The sequence below is a fragment of the Thamnophis elegans genome, chromosome 1 (genome assembly GCF_009769535.1).
Source record: "Thamnophis elegans isolate rThaEle1 chromosome 1, rThaEle1.pri, whole genome shotgun sequence".
NCBI lineage: Eukaryota > Metazoa > Chordata > Lepidosauria > Squamata > Colubridae > Thamnophis > Thamnophis elegans.
This window is the reverse complement of record NC_045541.1, coordinates 9,521,426-9,533,716: the sequence shown is the minus strand read 5'-3', so window position 1 is coordinate 9,533,716 and position 12,291 is coordinate 9,521,426.

Genomic DNA, 12,291 nt, shown 5'->3' with positions numbered 1-12,291 from the left:
AATTCCCATAAAGCTCTTTTGGGATCCTTATAAAGATCAAGTTTTTGAAATGTACATTTGTCCATGTTTTCTATACATCTGTACATCAAAAACTGTTACTTAGATGCACCTTGGTGTGTAACAGAGAAACACATCAACTCAGAGGAAACAGATACATTATTCTGTTTTTCCACTCTACTCAGAGGTGGGTTCCTACCAGTTCGCACCTATTCGGTAGAACCGGTTCGTCAAATCCCCCGGTTAGAAGAGGTTCCACCAGTGGACTCGGAAAGCAGGCCACACCTACAGAAGAGGTTCCAAACTTTTTTGAAACTCACCACTGTCCTTGGATCTGATTATTCTACACTATCATGCTCATATTTATAAAACTCAGTGCCTCTGTGAAAGGTAAGGATGGCTACTGCGTTTGTGGGTGCAATCAGATCATTGCGTGTGTGAAGTTGTTTTAACGCAAACCAAAGATGCCTTTTAAAAAACAAGTTTACATCATATTCTTATGCAGGCCAGTGCTGTCCTGTAACACAACTGGCAAAATAATCTCAGCATTCTAAAAATATCTTCACGGTGATTCAAGGAGCATGAGCCGTGTATTGCATTGTGCATTAGGGCATTGGGGGGGATAGGGAGTTTAGAGTTTAATGTTGTAAACCACCCAAGTTATCATGTGTGAACTGGCAACTATATAAATTTGCTTAATAAATAAGTAACCGAGTGACATGTACGGTACCTAAATCTGATAAACAAACAAACAAACAAGCAAACAAATATGATCATGGCTATGTTTGCAGGGTTTTTTTTCTTAAACTCTTCCGGGGAATTTGTTTTTCTATGTTTTCTCCCTATGTGCCCTGCATTTCATGCTGCTACTATTTTGCAGAAATTCAATATGACAGAACCGGAGGTATCGCAATCTGGAACTCTTAAGTTCAGCAAATGGGTGAGAATAATGGAATGTGCATGTTCTTCATTTAACTATTTCACCATCTTTCCATCTTCACTGCTAGGCACGCGGTTCAGGATACAGTAAAGGCAGCTAACATCTGGACTGCATATCTATTAGGGCCATATGCTTTCCTTAGCTACCGCATCATGCTGTTGATTGGGGAAATGCAAACCGAAGGGGAATGTTTTGGCATTTCAAATGGTCAGAAACAAAGTCACAGACTCCCCCACTCCCCCACTCCCAACATCCCAGACTAGATTGTACTGGTTTCAGATTCAAGACTGCTTATTGCTGAAAATAACTTGTTTCTCATTTTAAAATTCAAATCATCATCATCACAGTCCCAATGAGATTCTCTTTTGGGATCGTCGTGCACTAAATATTTTAATTTTTTTCTAAATTAAATCCAGGCAGGTTTCTTTGATGGACCAACTTCTGAACTGTGCTCTCAGTAATATTGTAATAAATTCTAGTTTTGCCCCAGTAGAATTCTGTTGGTTTACAGTTGTGAGGTCTACATGTGCCCTCAGATGGATTTGCATGAGAACATGCAGCTTACACAAACATTGAAATGTTAGCAAAGGATCTTAAGGTTGTTAACTGAATACAGTTCCAACTCCTTTACTACTGTGAAATGAAATCATAATAAAGAATACTGATACTGTATATATTCTGGCTTTGCAAGCATGGAAGAAAGAAAATAATATTTTGTCTTTTTATAAAATTGAAAAAGAAATAGAGTACTTTGACTTTATAAGAGGTATCTCTCAAACTAAAATTGCAGAGATTTCTAATGTAACTTGGAAAACATCCTCATGTTACATCCCCTAACATGTGGAAGCTGCATCCCAGTGGTGGGTTTCAAAAATTGTTCGAACCTACTCTGTGGGTGTGGCCTCCTTTGTTGGAGTGGCTTGCTGCCCATGTGACTGGATGGGAGTGGCTTGCCGCCCATGTGACCGGATATGAAGATGCCGATGACACTTGTCAGAACCACCTTAAATTACGTCACACACAGCACTGGCATGCATAAGAATATGATGTCAACTTGTCTTTTAAAAGGCATCTTTGGTTTGCGTTAAAACAACTTCAACACACGCCATGTTCTGATTGCACCACCAACGCAGGAGTCATCCTTACCTTTCACAGAGGCACTGAGTTTTATAAATATGAGCATGATAGTGTAGAATAATCATATTCAAGGACCAGTGGTGGGTTTCAAAAATTTTTGGAACCTCTTCTGTAGGTGTGGCCTGCTTTCCGGGTCCACTGGTGGAACTCTTCTAACCGGTTCGGTAGATTTGACGAACCGGTTCTACCGAATAGGTGCGAACTGGTAGGAACCCACCTCTGCTGCATCCATACAGATGTACCCCTGTAAGCAGGGAGCATTGGATAATAGATTATTTTTACTTGACCAATTTTTATTCACACAAATGGTCTTCACATCAACCTGGAAGTCTTGTATCTAGTAGTAATCATACTGAAATAACGAGTGCCCTCTAGGGATGAACAAATGGTGTGTGCTCACCAAAACTAATTCTCCTGCAGTAGAGATAGGGTACATAATTCACAGCACGACTTGTGTTTTTCTCACAATATTCTTTGGTTTAGAAATCCTATCCGGAAAATGTGTGTATTTGAAAAAAAAATACATTAAAAAAATGTAGACATCTGGGAAAGTTAAATCCAGAAAAAGATACAGTAAGGATTGCTGACACACAAAAGTATATGCAAGAATATAGAAACATGCAGATGTCTTAATGAAGGAAATGTTTGAATCTTTTCATGTTATTCCTGTATTCACCGGCACTTCTGTTCCTTTAGTACAGTGGTTCCCAAACTTGGCAACTTTAAGACTTGTGGACTTCAACTCCCAGAATTCTCCAGCCAGTTGCCAAGTTTGGGAACCACTGCTTTAGTAGAATAACACACACATACGCTGCTGCACTCATTCAGAATTTTCCATCACCAGGAACTCTTGACATGAGTTTGTTGGCTGAGAAACATAGACTTGCCTGCCACAGCCACAGAATCACTGTACATAAATCATCCCGTGGGATGGCCTACACTCATCTCACCAGGCATGGTGGTTAGTCTGATGACCTTTTCAGTTGTTGTCTATAGAAAATAATCTGAGTATGAAAAAAATGTTGCATGCATCAAATCTTCACTCTGTGTTTAAATTAAAACCTTTAAATGTTGTAATAGCTCACGAATAAAATAATTTCTCTTCCTTATTGATGCTGTTTATTATTTATTTAGCATATGGCATATTATACACGGACTAGCAATATATATCAACAGTTCATCTAGATTAGTAGAACCAATAAAATACAAAACCTTAAAAAGATCTATGTTCAAATGCCAATGTCTCGGCCATCCAACCATTGAAAAGCAGCATCATTCATATACTGATGTTGTATTGACTGAAGCTAAGATGAGTGAGATATTATGGTGGGGATGGGACAGTGATGGAAGGGAAGTTAGTCATGAAGAAGAGATAGAAGACAAGTCCATCTAATAGCTTATTTTACAAAAGGCAATTCAGTCCAGGTGGCAAGAAAATGGAAGGAAGCTTTTCAAATTAATTTAGGAGACTCCATCTTAATTAACCCACTATAGACAAGGATGAGACGTTCCTCTTGCAGTTTCCAGAACTACCATTGAAGGGGCTTCACTGAAATCTGTCCAGTTTTTGCTTCTCTGATTTTGACCAGCTGTGTGACTTCAGGGCACTAAGTCTACAATCCCGAGGGTTCACACAATTCTTAAAAAAGTTTTCAGCAAGGCCCCAAGAACTGTGCATTTTCTAAAGTTACCTTCAAATTGTAACTTCTAATACATTGATATCATCGAAAGTCTAAACTATTGAACATGTGCAGCTAAGGGCACTAATGGTATTTAATTAATTTCATCTTAATCGTTTAAAATAAAGGGCAAGCATGGCTTTCAGCCACCAAAACATTGTGTAGACAAAGTCTAATAACAATATTTCAACTTCCCAAGAAAGTTTAGGTTGTGGAAGACAAGTTATCGTTAGGAAAACTGATCTTCCCTTAAAGATTATATTGATGGAGGAACCTACCAAATGTCTACTTTAGTTCTCATAATATCTTAGCATGGAGCACCTAAGAAACTGGCATTTTAATTTCATACAATGAGGGATATTATGGGAATCTAATACTTCTTCCCCATTGAGTGCATAGTCTTCTCAATACAGGCATTATAGTTAAGGAATAAAAGTCATACTATGTAACAAATTTGAATACTAATACATACTTTAATATACTAATTACTGGTATATGTAATTACTATTCATATATTAATAGACCCAGGCCCTTCATCACATGAGGCAAGAAGTGCTTTATTTTATTTTGGAAGAAAAAGCAATATTATTTTTCTCACTACTTAGTTACCTCACTAAATTAACCTCATGTGCCAAAAGAATTGGAAGACTTTGCATATAATATCCAGAAATAGAGCAGACCTGATTTAAATAGTTTCCCCTCTAGGACTCCTAAAATTTATTTAATCAGAAGGATTTTCACTTCTCCTCATCAGGAGAGTTGGATATAAACACTACTGCAGTGATGAAAAGTCAGTAATTCACTTCCCCTAGTCAGTTCTCCATTCTGTACATTCACTTATTAAATTAAATTCCAGCTGTTGCCTGCTATTCATTCAGTTGTTCACTCACACATTCTCCCTTTCCTTTCTCCCTTTCATTCCTTTACATATACATTTTACATTGATTTCAAACAATTAGTTTATTATATTTCCTGTTTAAAAGGATCTAAAATCTGTATTGGTGAAAATGATAAAATAAAACTAAGTAGGAAAACATCAAATGAGAAATTAGAATAGAAAGTATAATTTAGAATATTATAAGCTATAGAAGTGGCCAATCCCTTGATTTATATTTAATGACAGTTTCTATGAATATTAAAATTGCAGAAAGCGTATTTTTTTCAAGAACACAGAATGAAATGAAAAGACAGAAGCAACATTAGGTCAATGCTCTTTTCTATAAAGTAATACAGATGATTAACTTTCAAGCACAGTTGTCTTCTTTGGGAGATGGATAAAAATTATAAAATGACAGATGGCTTGATGCAAAGTTAAAATTATTGTGTGATAATGAAGATCACCATCATAATAATAGAATAGTGGTCATTTCTGTCCCAAAAGACTGTTATTAGAAAAAAAACCTTCAATAGTGTGAATAGAAAATGCACATTCCTATAAATATTTGCAAAACCCTTCTTGTATATGGCCTGTTTCTTATAGGAGGTCAGATTTTTAAAACCGGGATTTAATGTTACTAGAAGAGAGCTTTGGTGAAAGATACTGGTGAGTATCTTTATTATTTTATTTACTATAAAGGCAGTGACTCTGTACTGGAGATCTGTAGGGTGAGGAATGGGGGTTGGATTTTTTATTTTTGGTCTTCTTTTCAACAGAACAGCAGTGGCCATGTTTCACATTCGGAAAGCATATTTCACAACTCTCAAAATATTGAGGGCATTGTGGGAGCTTGGCTTTTCTACAAAGGCCTATAGTAGTAGGTGGGACCAGGGACGTGCAGTCAGGGGAGGTGGGGCCTCACCAGTCTCATGAGGAAAAGGAAAGAATTTTTAAAATAATTAAAAAGGCCAAGGTAGTTGCTGCCAGACTCCAAGTCACAGTGACTCTGAGTCTGCTTAGTGCTAACTGTAGGGGCAGGCGAGAGAACTATGGGCCTCCTTTGCATAAGAAATTTTTCACCTTTTAACCATTGCTCAGAGGTAACCAAGGGTTAAAAGGCGAAAAATTCATTATGCAAAGGAGGCAGGTGATTCTCTCGCCTCCTCCTGCAGAGAGCACTTTGTTTAGAGGCTTTTTTTAAACAGTTAAGCAGAGTCATTCACGTGGTGACTCTAGCAGCAACTATCCTAGCCTGCCTGGCTCTGGCCTGGCTAGACCAAATCTTGCATTTTTGACGCAGCTGGAAGGTATGTGGGTCAGAGGGAGGGGGCAGGGGGAGGAATTCAAAATTATTTGTAATGTAAGTAATTGTAATTTGTTTTTATTATGTGTGTGTGTATGTGTCTCTGTGTGTGTGTGTGTGTTTTACCCGCCTCTGCTGGCGCGCGGGCTGGCACATTTATTTTTATTTTTTAAAGCCATGCAGCCTCGGCCCGCCATAGAGCGAAACATGTCCTGGTTTGTGGCTGGGAGGCATGCTGGCTATATGGCCAGGGCAGCGGCATGAACTTTAAAGTGCCAGCGTGCCTCCCGGCCACAAACCAGAACATGTTTCGCTCTATGGCGGGCCGAGGCAGCATGCACTTTAAAGTGCCGGCATGCCTTCCGGGCCGGCCGTTCAGTGGGACATGCTTGATGTGCTCCATCCCGGCGGGCAGAGAGGGCGAGGGAGGACAGAGGTGACGGGTGGGCGGGCGGGCGGGCTCAGCAGCGCCGCTGCACCGGCAGAGCCAGCCTGAGGGACTACAGAGAATACATAGGGGTGGCGCCAGTCAGACGTGGTATTTACTGGTTCTCCAAACTACTCAACATTTCTGCTATCTGTTCTCCAGAACAAATCAGAACCTGCTGAATACCACTTCTGTTGCTAAGTTACTACCATAGAGAAACAGACGAACACACTTATACTCTCCTATGCCCTCTCCTTCCCCCCTTTCCTATTTTTACACCATCCATCCCAGTGGCTCTGGGCAGTTTACAAAATATGCGTGGGATGTCTGCAGTGTTGGCAGGGAAGAGGGAAATGACAAAATCTATAAATTTTGCTCCTTTTCTATTATCATGTAAGGAATAGATTTTGCATCATGACTTTACTATTCTTTTACTATTTTGGCAAAAACTCCAGGTACGCATAGCCTTTACTGGAAATCAAAAGGATAAAAACAGGGATACATTTTTTCTCCTTTTGCCTGCAGAAGCAACAGTATCTAGAAGTGATTGCACCAACAGCACTTGTCTGTAGGATAGCTGGCTGTTTTCTACATTTTTAAATAAAGTTTAATTTTTAGACTTTTTTAAAAAAAATAAAAACTTTTTTTAAAAAAATTCTGTGGCTTTCCAATTGTAAGTGACAAACATAGTCACAGGATTATGAGCCAGTGAAACAGTCAACAGTTACAATAGTAAACAATAATTTCAAAATAAATTGAATGAGTTAGTAAAAGCAAAACAAATCATTTGCGACCGCTTCAGTCTCACAGCAGTTTGATACAAATAAGCATTTATTGAGCTACACTTCAAATACATGTATTGGTTTAAGTCTGGATGGCTGGATACATATTATTACTAGTATGCACCATTACATCCTCTGATCAATGTTGGTCAGTGAAGCATCCCACATCATCTGTGTTGTACAAACTCAACTCTCCAACCTTATAGCCCGCAAGTCTGCTGCTGATGTAGCTGCTGCAGAGTGTCACTGAGTTTTCTGTTGATTGAGAGGTTTGTAGAGGTGGGTATGTACCAGGGGTGGGTTTCTCGCCCCGTTCCAACTGGTTCGGTTGGAACGGGGCCGGCGGCGTCCTCGTGCACGCGCGCAGTGCACGCATGCGTACTAGCATCTGTGGGATGCTCCAGCTGCTCCTGGAGGATCGTGCAGGTGCTGTATGCGTCCTGCACATGCGTGGAAGCGCAGAACTCATCAAAACTGGGTAAGAAACGCGGGCGGGCGGGTGGACCCTTCGGCGTCCCCGGAAGTTACTTACTTCCGGGTTCGCCGACCAACCGGTTCGCGGGGACCGCTGTGAACCGCCTGAAACCCACCCCTGGTATGTACAGCAGTCATTTAAGATCCCAGGCTTGGAAGAGCCGAGGTGGCGCAGTGGTTAGAGTGCTGTACTGCAGCCACTTCAGCTGACTGTTATCTGCAGTTCAGCGGTTCAAATCTCACCTGCTCAGGGTTGACTCAGCCTTCTACCTTCCGAGGTGGGTAAAATGAGGACCCAGACTGTGGGGGAGATATGCTGACTCTGTAAACCGCTTAGAGAGGGCTGAAAGCCCTATGAAGCGGTATATAAGTCGAACTGCTATTGCTATTGCTAAGTGGAAGGCTAAGCAATAAGATATATTTGGATTGGCAAGGTACATCCCAAGAACCATGATAGATGTTTGGCTTTCCTTGCTCAGGTAAACAGTAATTTTGCTTTTTAAAAAAAACAGCAACTGTTCAGAGGCTCCTTGAGGTCCTTCAGATATGAAACTAGAGGAGAACATTTGATACTCTTTCATTCTCTTCCAGCCTTCTTCACAACCTGCGAGTTGTTTAAAACCGAATTCTGTTTTCATGCTTCCTAAAAAAAGATAACCAATGTTTTAACACTTAAGCTGTGGCAGTTTCAGATAAAATGTATCTCTTACTTCCTTTCTTGGACCTCCTGGAAAAGCTCCAGAAAAAAAAAATATATAGGCTGGTTTCCAGACTGGGTTTCAGGGCCTAATATATACCATTCCTGGTTGTAGCCGAGTCCATACCCTGGACTTTTTTTGACTGACTGGTTGATTGATTTTGTGCTCTCAAGTCATTGTTGTTTCTTAATCATAAAAATAATTAATCCATAACAATCTGTCCCAAGCCAGATCTTTAAGGTCTTCCAACAGTGCAACTGTTGCCTCTGAAGTTGAATCCATCCACTTTGCTAATGGTCATCTTTTCCTTCTTTTTCCTCCCACCAGCACTGCAGGTTTATCTAGAGATCTAGGACTTCAGGTAATATGCACCTGGTAATTTGACATGGTCATTTGTGCTTTGAGTGAAAACTCTTGGTTGATTAATTTGATGGTTCATTGATTTGTTTTCTGGGCTGCCCATGATATTCTCAGGAGCATTATTTGAAAGTCCTTGTTCTCGGAATAACTTGCCAAATATTATATTAAGTCATTCCCAAAGCTAATCACTTTCTGCATGGGCTCTGGAAATTGGATCTCAAAAAACAATGGTTGCATTTTCCTGGTACCTGTTTGTACACTAGCTTACATCAGAGGTGGGTTCCTACCAGTTTGGACCGGTTCTCCCAAACTGGTAGTGCTGACTTCAAACAGAGAGTGAACCAGGCCCACTCGCCTGCCCCTGGGGTATATTTACCTTTATTCCAACTTCCAAAGCACAGCTGATCCAGGGCGTCAGCTTCAATTGCTGCTCCTCAGCTATTTTCCTTTTTTAAAATTAATTTTTGTTCAATTGCGCATACATGCGCAGCTACCTCTCGAAGTGCACTCTCAGTGAACCGGTAGTAAACCGGTAGGAACCCACCACTGGTTTACATATAATACTCACAGCAGAGTCAGAATCAGTAACTGATATCACTGAGGAGTTGCTGATACTCCAAATCATGTTCTTCCATCTCTTCATCTTCTCACCAACGTTCCTAATAACTCCCCCATAATAAGTGCCATAATAAGTGCTGTTTTAGATAAGACCAAATTTAAACCAGCATTATTTTCCTAGCAGTCAACTGGCTGCTTACAGAAAGCCAACAAGCAAGAATCCTAGAATCATAGTGTCAGAAGGGGACTTTTAAGCTATAAGATCCTGCTACGACCCCATGCAAGTATACATTAACTGTCCAAGTCAGATGCTCCTTAGTCAGTGCTTCAACTCATTCAGTGAAAAAGAATCCCCAAATTCTCTGGATAATTGGTTCCACTTTGAAACCGTTCTTATATTGAGAATGTTTTTTCCTGTGCTGATTTGGAATATGACACCCCCTAACTTATTCTTGTACATATTGCACTCTAAAATGTAAGACAATAGATCTCAATCTTCTTCCATATGACATACTTTCAGATATTTGAAGGATACTATAATTTTTTTCTCTTGCAATGTCTGCTTTGGACTTAATTTCTCTCTGCTTATCATTTTTGTTGCCCTTCTCTGAAACTGTTCAGTTCTCTCTCAATGTCTCTTTAAAATATAGGGCCCATAACTGGGCATAGTACTTGAAATAGGTTCTAACTGTAGCAGATTAGAATGGAATGATTTCTTCCTACCATTTGGAATGGAACGGAACGGAACAGAATAGAATAACAGAGTTGGAAGGGACCTTGGAGGTCCTCAAGTCTAACCTCCTACCTAAGGAGAAAACCTTGTACTATTTCAGACAAATGGTTATCCAATCTCCATCCTTGGAGCATTTACAATTTCTGGAGGCAAGTTGTTAAATTGATTAGTGGAACATTAATGGAATTAATGAAACTGTCAGGAAATTTCTTCTTAGTTCTAGGTTGCTTCTCTCCTTGATTAGTTTCCACCCATTGCTTCTTGGCCTGCCCTCAGGTGCTTTGGAGAATAGCTTGACTCCCTCTTCTTTGAGGCACCCTTGAGATATTGGGACACTGATATCATGTCACCCCCTCGTCTTTCTTTTCATTAAACTGGACATACCGAATTCCAGGATTTGGAACAGATATTTATGTTTGATGCAACCTAAAATTAAGATTAATCAATATGGATACAAGCTTAATAAGTTTGCACTTAGTTTTTGTTTATGGATGAATGTTGTCCAGGGATTCCTATTACCTACCCAGCTGGATGGATGCACTTCTATTAGGGCTCTGCAAGTCTTTTGAAAGAAAAGGGAATCTCCCCCACTTGAATCAATAAAGCAGCTGCAACAAATATTGTCTGTGGTCTCACTTGTGTCTGCTCACACAGCCATTTTGCTTCACATATGCGTGCCACCACAGATAGTTTGCTGTTGTGACTCAGCAGACGTCTCCTGTGAGTCTTTTCGGGATGCAAGATTACCAATGCAGCTGGGGCTCGTTAGTGGTGTATTCTGGTGATAAAAGGACGGATGGTGCCACACCCTGGTTGCAGGAGTCAACGTTCCTTGGTTCGTTCAACATTGATTGATCATCACTCATGGTTTATATAAGATACACTTGGAGAAGTGCTTTGTTTTCTGTAACTCTGATTCAAGGATACACTTGGAGAAGTGCATTGCGTTGTAAGAGTTTTTGTTTTGTATTCTGTTATCTCGTCAGAGACTTTATTTATGTCATTTTTGGGCTCGCAGCCAGTTTGAGCCGAGAACTGATAAAGAGAGTTCCTTTTACGCTTGTCTGCCTGTCGTCTGTTAACGAGCTGAGAAGTGGGGACCGAACAGTTTGCTAAGTTCACACAGGCAGCCACAGGTCAGCAGAGTTTCTGAAGCATTCATATGCACCTGGAAAAATATGTGGCTATTTTAATTGTTTGAGCAGAAGTGTTTTGTACATGCTGCAGCACAGTGGTGGGTTGCCAATTTTATTTATTAATGGTTCGGGCGCGCATGCACAGAAGCTTCTGCCCATGCGCAGAAGCATCTGGGTGAGTGGGTGGAGCCTCTCGCCACTACTAGTGCTGGTCCAAACCGGCAGCAACTCACCTCTGCTGCAGCAGTCTGCAAAGCACTATCTTCAAAACATTTGCCCAATCCTGATGTTTACAATGGAAAATGATTGTGCAATCAATCAAACGTTAAACCTTTAGGAAAGCCATGCACTCTAACAGAAAACAAAACCAAAATTGCAAAGATATCTCTGCACACTGTTATGCACCATGGGACAAAAGATTTGCAGACAATCTTGTCCGGCCTGAGAACAGAAATCTGCCTGCCATGTCCTGTGATTAAGAATCAATGGACAAAGTCAAAATGAAGGAAAACAGATCTATACATAGGCGACTTTATTCAGTCCCTGAGCTCTACCAGATGCCAACAAATCCATTACTGAGAATGCATTTTGCACTAGAAGAGTCTCACAGCTATAGTTACAGGTTTAATAGAAGGAGCTTTGCTTGAGGAGAAGGAAAATTCCACCTCCTGGGTACGATTTCCAGGGAAGGCGGGCTGTCCCCAAGTGTAAAGTAAATTGCTGAGAACAAGGAACCCAAATTACTAAAATTGCACATTTCCCCACTCCCCCTTACTTTTTATGCTGGGCAATCAGATGGCTAACTCAATCCCTTCCTTTCTCCTGAGTCTAAATATTTACCTTTAGCCAACTGGGAGGCCCTTCCTATTTTCCATTCTGCACCAAGCTCTGTGAGACATTTTTCTTTTTTCATTTTGGGATGATCCCATTTTATATTGGGGAGGTGTGAGGTGATAGGCCTAAATGGGAAACCCAGTGGGGATTTATTGAATGAGACCCACAACACTTCCTAAGAAAAGCAACCCCCTCCATTGGCATCTCTGTGGATATTAGCAGCTCTATAGTCTCCACCTGTTTTGCTTTTTTGTAATTTTAGTTCATTGCCAGCAACTGCATTTGCTTTTTTTAAGCGAGGTAGGCTGATTGTGGATAAAATAAAGGAAATGAGAGGATAAAAATGGAGCAAATAA